We start from the raw sequence: 12,111 nt of genomic DNA on the forward strand, positions 1-12,111 counted from the left end.
CAGGATTGCCTGAGCTGAACCTCAAGGCCCCGGTTAAGAGACTCCCCTTGTTTCAAGTGCCTGGGAAAAGGCTGTGGACGACAAGTATGTAAACTGTTCATCATTCATTATTCCCCCTTTTTTCCTATTTCATTACTGATTCAAACAACTTCTCTGCCTCAAAATTTGGAGGGGGGGTGGTTTATTTTGGTTTGTTTGCATTTTGTTGCTTGCAGGTTTGGGGTTGAATAGCATCTCCTTCTTTTTCATTTGCTCTCACTTCAAGGGACTTCTTCCAAGCAATCAAGATCTATAGCCAGACCAAAGCTGATCTGGTATTTCCCCATAGAAATACAAGCTAGCAGGCAGCCTACAATCTTCTTATGGCCCAGTAATGAAAGCGGGTGAAGTGGAACTCCTAAGTGCCTCTGAAGTGTTTGGAAAGGCAGAAGTTTACCCTGCTAGCAGGGCAAACCCCCCAAAGATTTAGACACGTCTTTGAGATGTGTCAGCAGTGGCAGGAGGTCCACAGCATACCACCTTATTTATTCCAGGTAGGAGCAGAAAGCCAAACAAACCTGACGGAGCTTTGTTCTCCAGCTGTCTGTACCGCCTGATCTGGAGCTCAAGTGTGGTACCTCTGTCTGCTGCAAACGTCTCCTTATTAAAAACGCTCTGGGAAAAGAGTATTCCCCCAGAATTAATCTAGGGCCACAGAATGGAGAAGGCAGGCTGAGGTGAAATACATATATTTAAGGGTGGTTGTGCCTCCTTGATTTGTACGTAGTAAGGCAAGTTACACAATTTCACAGCCTACGTAGTACGTCAGCAAGTGATCTGCTTCGGACACAGTGTTCAGGCAAGCACTTCATTCAGGATTTATTCTGTGAGGGATTTTGAAAGAGTATTTCCTATCGGAAAACAATTTTAAAAATCTCTCTAGTGGTTTTATACAAGAAGAAACAATACCTTCCCTCCTTATTGTCCGTGCAGTGTTGTCACCCGGTGAGAGTCTGCACGCTTCCCAGCTGAGTCGCCTCATTCCCAGGAAGAAGCTGCTCTTACCTTTGTGGGGGGGTTTGGGTGCCTGAAGTGTTTGGCAAGAAGCTGCCAGCTAGAGGCTGGATTTTTAACATATTTCTGTCAGGGCTTTTTTTTAACATACCTGCACCTATTCCCGTGTGGAAGGCTGACTGAAGCTGGAGACTCACCCTGGCGGCCCAGTGACAGGGAGCTCAGTGCGACTGCCGTTGTCAAACACAGCACTTACTGCAGCCCTAACGAGAGCAGAGCTTACAGACCTCAATAATAAATTTTGAGAAGAGTTGCCCTCTCCTCCTACCCCAGCAGAGAGCTACATGAGCCCAGCCAGACTTGCTCAGACATGGAGTCGATGAAAACTGGCTCTGGCTTCTGGCTTTGCCGCTGCGGACGGGCAGGTAGGAGAAGGGGCAGAAGCAGGTACATCCATAATACACAGGCCAGATGCTCTTCTTATCGTACCCTGAGAAAAACCAGGAGCAATCTCAGAAGAGCGAATGCTCTAAAACAACGGAGATCATGAACAGTGGTGGCAACTTGTTTCTAAGAAAAGCAAGATGGTGGAAGGGGTGTACTAGTAGTTGTTCCTTAAAACTCTTCCCAGAAGTGTGGCAGCCTTTGTAGGGGAATACAGCTCTACCTTTGCCTAGTTTGCATCACATGAAGACACTGGTTTGCCACCGAGAATTCCTAAAACAGCACCTCATTTAGCTTTACCCTTTTGTTTTGGTAACCAGTTTTTGTAATACGGGGATAATAATACTTCTCGCGTTTGTGAAGTCCCTTGAGACCTGCTATTAAAAAATCATCCTGGGAACGGCTGTTTGACAATCTTTGCTCTGGTAGGAGCCAAGTATTTCTGTGCTCGGTCCTGTCCGGCCATCGTCCATCAAGAAGCCCTGCTCAGGCAGAGTTCCCAGTGAAGTCAATGGGAGTTTCCCACGTGAGGAGTGATGAGCTAGGTCCAAACTAAACACCCAACTCATAAGCAGCGTAGGAAACAGCTGACTGCATCATTTTTAAGCTCTGCGCTTTTACCTGACTCAGACTTGCTGGCATCGAGAAGGATCCTGGGGGCAGGATGCGACCCGAGGGAGGAGAGGAGATCCCTGGTTATGGCAGACGTGCCCATCTTCCTCTTCAGGAAAATCTTTGGCAACAGTATTAAATCTGTGCAGTGAGGTGACTACCGCTTGGATAGGTGAGCCGGTAGGTAGACAATTATCTATTGTCTGCTTAACAATAGCCTACACATACTGGGAAGTTACGCTGACCAGAAGAAAAATCACCTCTTAGCAGACACGGAAAACAAGTTCCTACTTTACTCACAGGGCACGTATAATACAGGGTACAGGTCTCTCACATTCCAACTCAGGTGCCTACCTTTAGACAAGTAAATAACACTGCACCAAACCCCCTGGATTGGAAAGCCCTTTAATTTTATTTATTTATAAAGTTGCAAAGAGGAAAATAAGGCTTACAGATGTTTTGAAGCCAAAAAGCTGGTAAACAGCTCATCACAGTGGGGCAGGTAAATGGGGCCAGAATAGATTCCCTGCACGGGAAATTCTTGACTGTAAATTAATAAGGAGGGAAGAGAAGAGTATGTTTATATCTTAACTCTCTAAACACGTCTCTCTAGAGTAGAGACATTTTTATGTGCCTTCCAACCTATAATTGTCTCTTATCTGCAGTGATATTGACGGTTGCTTTTGGCCAGATTACAGCCAGACACTAAGGCAAGGGCTTGGATGATGTATTTGACAGAAACGGGATTTTGTTTCAAACTCTGCAGTTGTGCTTTACTGGAGCCATAAAGGACTCAATACTTGCAGGTAACATGCAATATTAATTATGGAAATGGCACACCAGTTTGCCTAAAATATCTGCTTGTCGCATTGCCTTGCAAGAACCACAGAAAACATATTCAGGCAGCTTAGGCACTGACACACCGAAAGAACTGGGGGTTGTATTTATGAGCCCCGTACCAGTAATGGAAAGAAATTGTGAGTGAAATGGCCATTAATTTTCATGGGCGCTCTGGAAGAAAGAGCAATAAAATCTATTTCTCTGCCCTTTTTCATATTTCCTTTCACAGCCCGTGGCCTGAAGCGTGGGGGCTCTGCTGACTCCTAACCCCGCCAAGCAAAGGCATGTGGCCGATCCCGGGCGGTTCTCACATCGCCGAGTTAATGACTCCAAAATCAGCCCAAGGAGATCAGAAGGTCTCCACCAGCCTTGGCATTTTAATCTGAAATTTCTCTGCTTTGAATAGATGTGTTTTCCTCCTACTGCCCCTTCTCATGTAGTGCAAGACAAGTCCTGTGAAGAAACGCTGCAGGCAGTGCAAAGTTGCACTCCGGGGAATGAACTACGCTGAAATACGTATACCCCTAAGAGTATCCAAATGTAAATGACTTACACAGGCAAAGCGAGGTAAAGGGAAATCCTTGTTCATGTGACATGCATAGCCGAGAGCTCCAAGCTGTATGGGCTCGATTTTCCTGCAGGGACCCCACTAGACTGGGGACTGAAAGGAGAGCATGGTGACCCGCGACCCTGCACTTTCATTCGGGAAGTATATTCTGTGCCTAAGCAAGAAGGCGAGGTAGGCAGAGCTGGCCACTTCTAAATGAACAGTTAAATGAACTCTTCCACCTTCCAGAAGAAGAATTTAAGCAGGGGCTGCTATTGCAATACCCACTTGGGGGGAAAAAAAAAGAAAAAAAATGTAAAAAAAAAAAATATTAAAAAAGAGGATTCTGCAGGACAAGCCACTCTGCAGGCAGGGTGATCAGCACACAGGGTGTGGGAACCAGAGCTGGGCACAGGCTTTGTGAGGGCTCTGCCCTGGCAGCGGAGCTGTGGGCAACGAGTGGGTGTCAGTCTCAGCTGAACAGCTCTGATGTGGACTTAAAAAGGGTAGGAATACCATGTCTGTAGCCAAAACTGCAGCTATAGAATACTGCATTGATGGGAGCCGTACAGTCCATCCCTGCAGGCAGGGGTGAGGGACCTTCGCTGGTGCCCCCATGCATGGGGGGAGCTGGCACGGGGTGCTGGAGGACTAGTTGATGCATGTTGGCTTCTCGGAGACCCCCTTGGTGGCGCGGATCTGGAGAGGCTTTCCCAGATCACCGGATGGGGAAGCTCCACGGTCATTCGGCGTGCCAATTTTTGGATGACAACACCTCTTTTCTGACTGGGGAAAGGGAAAGCGACCGGTGTTGCCGGTTTTGGGTAAAAGCCCTTTGAGATTTTGCATTGCCTTTCAGGCAGGCAGGCACCCATACTGATATGCAGCAGAAGGATACAGTAAATCAAGATACAAGGAGGCTCCACCTGTGCCAAGATATTCTTGCTTTTCCTGCCAGAAAGCACAGGCTGGCCGGCGGGCTCACCCTCTGTAACCGGCCGGTGACATCTTTCTGTGCACTGATCCACTGACCACGACTCAGTTCAGAAAATGAGAGCCACAGGCTTACAGCCTTCCTCTGGGCTCCTCTAAACCAAGGGCATCTGTTTCCAACCCCCAGAGCTTTGCAGGAAGAGGATTTTTGCACTCAAGCAAGGAAAAATACCTGTGGGAAAAAACCACTACCACCACCTTTGCGCTTAGGGGAAGGCTGGATGTAGCAAAGGATGTTGGATGCTATGCCTTTTAATTCACTGCTCCTGCTTGCTGCTTCTCCAGCCACTGACATCCTACCAGCATGCATTTGACACATCTGTGCCTTTTCTTGGTCAGGATACCAATTTCTGGTATTTCTTTGCTTGATACAGATGCCTCTGGAAAAGAACAACATAGCCCTGAAAAAGAAATTCCCATCATGTTGGTTTTTTTTTTCCTTTTTCCTTTTTACAGAAATTTCCTATCCAGTTTGCTCTGTTCAATACTCTTCTCACTTCACTTCAAGCCTTAAGTTTCTTGCCCCCAATGAGCTAGTTCAGTCAAAGCCATGCTTGGTTTACAAATACGAAAGTAACAGGCACCTTACAGCTACTTACAATAAGCAATTATTACTTTTAAAACCAGTCTGATAGCAGTTATGGGGTGGTGCAAAGCATCCCCTTTTGCTCTTTTAAGTGGTGAGGGGCAGTGAAATAGCCCGGCGAATGCTCATGTGCGCAGGGAGGGAGGTGATAGCCACCTTCTCCGGCAGGACCGGCCACAGTTCTTCCAGCACTGGTTTTGTACCTGTCGGGCGAGCGCCAAGAACTGGCGCACATTAAGATTACGGTGTCTGCCAGCCATCGGCTAGCTTCTCCGCTCCTCCATCATTTTCCTTTCACTCAGAGCAAAGAGAGAAATACGAACGTTGGTAGGCTAGATGCTCACTTTCAGGTCCCCTTTGGCAACACGGAGTTGGTGAAAGGGGTGGTTGGGTGGATGTAAGAGAATTTATTCCTGGTTTAATAGCCCTTCATTATAGCTAAGCCTTTTGTGTAAACAGCAGTTTGGCTCCCATCTCCTGAGCACTGCCCCCTCACATGAGACTTTTTATAATAGCCGTAATTGCAGATGCAAGCTCTGCTTTTATTTTATGGGAGCCGAGGTAAACCTTCCCGATGTCACAACCAGTGATCCTCAAGCACAGCCAAGTCCATGAGGCAGCGTCTCCGAACGGCGGGGTTCGGCATGTGAGTCACGGCAAAGAGCTGCCCGTTTCCTCGCAGCCCTGCCTGCTCTGGGGACTGATCTCTCTTGCAGGTATTTTCAGCAGCCATCCTGCTGCTCTCCTGCCTCCTCCCTTTGCCTCGGCTTGTCGGGATTAGACAGTTCAACCAATGACCCCAGTTGTCATCAATCTCAATATTGAATGCACCAAGATAATACAGGCAATTCTCTGCTCTGTGGAGACAGGCATTTATGAAGTATTTGTGAAACCATTTTAGCTAAAGAAGACAGACAGCTCTATTTTGTGCCTAATATTGCCTGACAGGTGTGGACACACCCTGGGATAACTTTTGTCATCCTGACTAGAAGGTCAAGAGTCTACATTTGACAGAGAGATTTGCCTTTGGCACTCCAACAGAAAAATGAAAACACAGCACAGAAAAAAAAAAGCCAAACCCCTTTGAAACCAGGTGTGCCAGATTTAACATTTCCCAGAGCTTAATTCCTTTTAAATTTTGTAGCTCCTCTTTGAAGATTATCCATGGACCCAACACCAAGCTAAACCAGAAAGTTTAGCTTTTGTTCTTCTAATAGTCATTATCGGCTTATTGTTTTAAACGTCAGGCATGGTGAGCAGCGGCTATCTCTCCACTCTGCTCCTCTTTCCTCCTTTCCTCTCAATCCAGCACCACCTATCCTCCCCTCTCCTCTCCCTCACTCATTTTCATGCTTTCCCTAGGGATCTCCACGCAATGCCACCCTGTGTTTCACCACCGTCCCCCGTGCGTGGCAGAGCTCAGCTGCAGAAGCGGAGAGCAGGGGATGGCCTTGGTCATGGCAGCAGCACTGCTGTGACCCCGCCGCGGCTCCTGGGGAGGTCCCAGCCCCACCGGGATGCAGAGCGTGGGCTCACACAGGAAGTTCGCTGAGAGCTCAAGAGCTTAGTAGGGGGGCTGTAAGACGTATCAGGGAACAGGCTGAGCTCTCCTGGGTTGTTTCTTGGGCTGATGCAAATATCAGCAGCTAAATCTGAGCCCACTTCACTGGCAAATGTCAAATCCAGGAGAAAACATCCTTTCGTGCTAGGGTAGCAAAAATGACTCTTGTAAATAAATTTTATCTTGATTTTCATGGAAATGAGGTTGTCTGTTTATAAAAAATTGAGACATTGTTGCTTCATATTTGTACAGAAGAGAGTTACATGATAATAGCCAAGAGTCAGATAATTTCTTTGCAAGGAAGAGGTGGGAATGAGTATTTTTTACCATGGGTGTTACGGGAGGAGCTTTGCCAGGGTATGTGGTAGATTTGGAAAAAAACCCTAGTTACGCTTTTCCTTCTCTTTGCTGTAGGAAATGCTGCAAATTACAGAACCTAAGAGCCAGCTTTTGTACTCCTGCTTCCCGGAGCTGAAAGAACACATTTAGAGATGCTGCAGCTATTGAGCGTGGTCAGCCCGTACTTGACCTTGTGGTCCTTTTTGAGGCCAATCTACTGTTGCTTTCAAAGGGTGGATGGCTTTGGGTGGTTCATACCGACACAGGCTTGAGGGAAGCGTGAGTTTATTGGAAGGGAGGAGGAAAGAGGAAACCTCAGGGTTTCCTTGCTTCCCTTTCAGCTCACGCTGCCTCCTCGTAGGAAGCACTTGAGGCGGTGCAGCTGGGAAGACCCCATGGAGATCAGAGGTGGACATAACCCTGCTATGACTGCCAGTGGCTGTGGCGATCCTGCTTCAGCGGGTACCACCGGACAGTGCTGTATGGAAGGGAACAGTTGGGCTGACGGCTGCTAATCTGAGCCTCGATGGATTCTGTTTTCAAACTCTTGATCTTTTGACACTTGTCACAATGTCCGTGGAGCCCATGGGCACCCGCGGGGCTCTGGCAGCCAGTCCTGTGTCTTGCCCCACACCCTTAGAGCTGTGGGCACCCTCGGGGGGAAACCTGAAAGCACAGCTGAGTACAGCTGTGCACGAACAGACGCACCTGGCACTCCCTGAAAACCAAGGGTGCGAGAACTTGGGTTGATAATGTTGGGGTAATGAGGGACCTGGCAGACCTGCTGCTCCACCAGCATTGGTTTAGGTGGCCCTTGGAGCTGGGCCTCCAGTCCAACTTCTCCCCCTTCCCTGGGGCCAGAGGAGGAGAAGGGGAGGAAGGAGGTGGCAGCCAGGCCAGAGTAGCGAGGGGATGGCTGGGTCATCCCTCTTGTTGGGACGCAAAGCCCTGAGGGAGCCTTCCTTGGGCCCTGAAGTGGGCAGCTGACATTCACACCTCCTCAGCCCGTCGTGGCTGAGGCTGAGGAGGAGCTGGGGTTCATCCCTGCCAGGGGTCTGGGAAAGCCCCAGCGGATGGTGCCTGCCGCAGGGGACCATGTGAGCGAACAGCTCAGAACCCACTGGAGACCAAACGTGATGGAGAAGCAGAAAAATCACAGTTCACAATTTAGGTATGTTTAGGGCTTTTCTTTCTGGAAATAGCTATACAAGATATATTGCAAAATCCATCACTGGTGTGCATATACCCTCAGAAGACTTTACAAGAGAGGGATCCCTGCAGAACACCCCCTGCTTCCAACAGCCATGCAAACCATGGCTCCGGGACGCAGCAAATGTGGAGCGTAGCTCACCGTGCAGGGTCCGTCTGTTGTTCACCACACAACCGGTTCCTGTTCTTGGTGCTAGCTGGCTTTCCAAGAAAGGGCAAGGAAAATGCCCAGCTGATTTTGAAACACCATGTGGTCACTAAAATTTAATTTCATTATTTTGCGAGTTATCAGCAGAACATGTCGGGGTCAGTGCAATGCCTGAGCAACAGCACAGGGTGGGAAGGGTGTTTGGGGCATGTCTTGGCTCTTCGGGCTGCAGATTGCCGTGACTTCAAATGCAAATCCAGAGCACAGAGCAAGTGCACTGATGCTATTGGGAGAAAGACAGTCTACAAGCAAGAAAATAAAGTTTTAACCAAGTATTTACCAAGCGTCATTAACCCAAAGAGAAATGAGAGCTTCCTAGAAAATAATTTCTCTGAGGCTTAGTGGAGTCCAAGTGCAAAAGCCCATCCCTTATTTCTGGGGGGAGGTTTACCATGAAAAACATCACTGTACTTAAGGAACTACAGCATGGGCCGTAGCTGCCCCAGGAATGTGAGCACCCAGCAGCTTGCTTCCTTCCAGTCTGTGGTTACGGGGGGAGGAAACTCCAGGAGATCCAGATCCTCGTTTGCAGGAGATGGCCATCAGCTTTACGACCTAAGAAGGCAGGTTACTTGCAGTAAAGCCATACAGCAGAGTTCAAACAGCCAGCATTTGTTGATCTCCTCATATGGAGAAATTAATAAAACATCTAATTACTTTGCCTAAAAACAGGACAGCAATCGCAAGCCAAAGTTTACCACAACGATTTGCATTACAGTAACAAACATGTAGCTTAATCATAGCTGTACATCTCTATTTCCCTATAGAAAATGCTATGCCCTCTCCTCATCACGGATAGCTCGTAACTGATAGTGCTTCTAAGTAACGCCAGTTTTCCCCTAGCAATGAAATCCCAGGTGAGACCCACAGGCTCTGCTCAGCAGTGCATGTTTCGTCCCACAGCACAACCCTGGCACAAAGAGCACCTTGCCAGATTCTGCCAGGTTCAAATTGCCCATTGCAGCTCCTTTCCAGTCTGTGAGGCGGCATCAGGTCGCTCCTGCAAAGAGTACGGCCTCTCCGGGACATGTAACTAACCTAGGAAATAGAAGAACATTTCTGCTAAATTACGCCGCGTACTCAGTAGTACCTGGCTGAGGGGGATAACAGCATTCCTCTCTCACTACCTAAAAACTCCTTCACTGAATTAATTAATCATTCTTATCAGCATCCCCTTTGTTCCTGGGCTATAAATGTATTTGAACTAAAAACTTCTCAAGTCCAAATCCACTCCGAGTGATGAGTATCTTCGAGGTCATAAATTAACACAGGCAATTGCTATGTTACCTACATGAAAGTCTTCAGTGGAGCAGTGAACCTGAGAGAGAGACTTTATTAAAAGGTAACATTTGTCTGACCTCTCTGCAACCTCCTAGCCAGGTAAATGTCTTATAAACAGGCTATTTTGTAGCAGATAGAGAAAAATTAGCTTTTTCCTTGTTAATAAAGAGGCTGATAGCTGAAAACTGGACTAAAATATCTTTACTTTGCTTTTTACTTCCTAATGCTGGATTATAGAAAAAACATCATACAGAAAACCAAATAGTAAGCATCCTAATATTTTCGAGTGCATTTCTAATTTCCTTCCCTCTGTGATTATCATATATATTTTGATATCTATTATGGCTGTTTGCTTTGTCACTTGTGAACTCTTGAGAGAGCACAGCTCTTACAGCCAAGAGGAATCCATTACTCCAGCACATATGTCCAGATACCAAGCTTCCAGGAGATGTTAAGGTGGGATTCCCTGATGTCAATAACAAAACAGAGAATGTATATATACGTATATATACACACACACATGTGTGTGTGTGTGTGTGTGTATGTATGCATGTGCCGATGCCAGGCTTATAGCTGGTGACTCTGGGAGGGACGGGGTACTGGCTGCTGTGAAGCAGCTCCACGGTTTTGCTTACGTTTTAGGGCTGAAGCAGACACTTTGAATCTCGCCTGGCTGAAGCTGCAAGGCAGCCACCCATACTTCTACTGCTCGCAAAAACGTGTGGCAAGATTTCTCAGATGGCATCATGTAATCAAACGGTGAAGAGAAATCAGGCTAAGCTCATCCCATGCTGCAGGCTAATGGAGTATCTTCTGTGCAGGACAGGGAACTGAAATACAAGGGGTTTTATCCTCGATGGGGTATTCATTGCTGTTTTACTGGAATTTATTTATTTCACTGGCGTACATAGGTGTGTGTACATATACATGTATGTATACATAAAAGCTACATAATGAGAACCATCTGGATTCAATATATTACATATAATTACTTATTAAAATAGTTTGGGAAATTAATAATTTAAATACTGGCTGGCAAAAAAAAAATTCAAGTATGGAAAACCAAATATTTTTAAAAGTTCTAGCTTTTCCTTTAACTACTTTAAAATATTCAAAAAACCCCACAGTAATTGCTAAAGAGTGCACATAAGACAGAAAAGCTAAACATTTGCATGCAAAATGGTTTACAGGGAGAAAGTACGTGCATGCTGTAAAGTAGAAATACTGTTGGAGGTTGAACAGTTAAACAGTTTAGAAAGAATAATTGAAATCTCAGCCTGAAGGTCAGCTTCAAATGTCCCAATGGAATCAGATACTTTTTAGCAACTCCTAAATGCAGGCAAAACCAACGCCAGCTACATGTTTGCATTTACTTTCCAGGGAGAAATTTTTGACTCCCAGCTCTCCCCATCCCACTGGCAAGTTCAGACTACGGTAACTAGCACGCATAGTTAACATAGTTTTGCATTGATACAACACATCCTATTAAGCACGGCTATACAAACTTGATTGCCTTTGCACAATATTGTGTTTCCCAGCAAATTATCTTAAGATCTGGCAAGGAAATTTGACATAATTGTCTTGAAAAAACTAGAATATTTACATTCTGTTCAGGTGAGGGAATTTATACTGTCTTGAATAAATCTTTGGGGTTTTTAAAAATTCTATTTAAATACATAAATGTCTGGGTTTAGTTATCCAATGCTTGCCATCTCTTTGGAAATAAGAAAAATGACAACAATGAGAAATGTAGAGTTTTGCTTTCCTAAAATCCGATTCATTCCCATTAGTATTTGCAATATGTATTCCTTCTTCACCTCCCATAAAATTAAAACTGTTTCTGTAAGGCTTGCAAAGAAAAAGGACCAATAAAATTAATCTAGTTTATTCTTTTTCATTTATCTTACCACGCTCAAGTCTACCTAATGTAACACCCTGCAACGTGAAATGGTCTTGCATTTTGTAAAGTTTCACTGGCACTGAGACAACAAAGCAAAGAACGTGAAGTCTTCTGCAGTAAAAGGCGAGGAAGGTTGGTTACTTCTAACCTGAGGGGCTTTAAGATATATGACCAAATACACATACATCAAGGTGGGAGGCTTTCCAAGCTCTGGATCACACCCCTTGCGGTGCGAGAGAAGAGGTGGTTCAGAAACAGGATAAAAAGGGAGCAGAGCTCTTTTAGACAAATTGTCTAGACGAATTAGAATTGCTTTATCCTACAAGGACTTTGAAATAGAGGAGAAAGAGCGAACAACCATCTTTTAAATGCTGATGTGAGCACACACACGAGTAACACACCATGAAGAAGCTGCAGTTAGTTGGTAGGTAACCATCCCTTCTCTTGTGAGCTGCTGTCCCTACGCCTAGTCACGCTGCAGGGGACGCTGAGCTGTCTCCGCCGGACTCTGCGGAGTAAACGAAGACAAGTCTCAGAGCTGCGTTAAGACTGGAAACTTCTCCTAGTCCTGCACTATGTCTAGGTTCCATAGCAGGAG

This window comes from Ciconia boyciana, chromosome 5, assembly GCF_034638445.1.
Source record: "Ciconia boyciana chromosome 5, ASM3463844v1, whole genome shotgun sequence".
NCBI lineage: Eukaryota > Metazoa > Chordata > Aves > Ciconiiformes > Ciconiidae > Ciconia > Ciconia boyciana.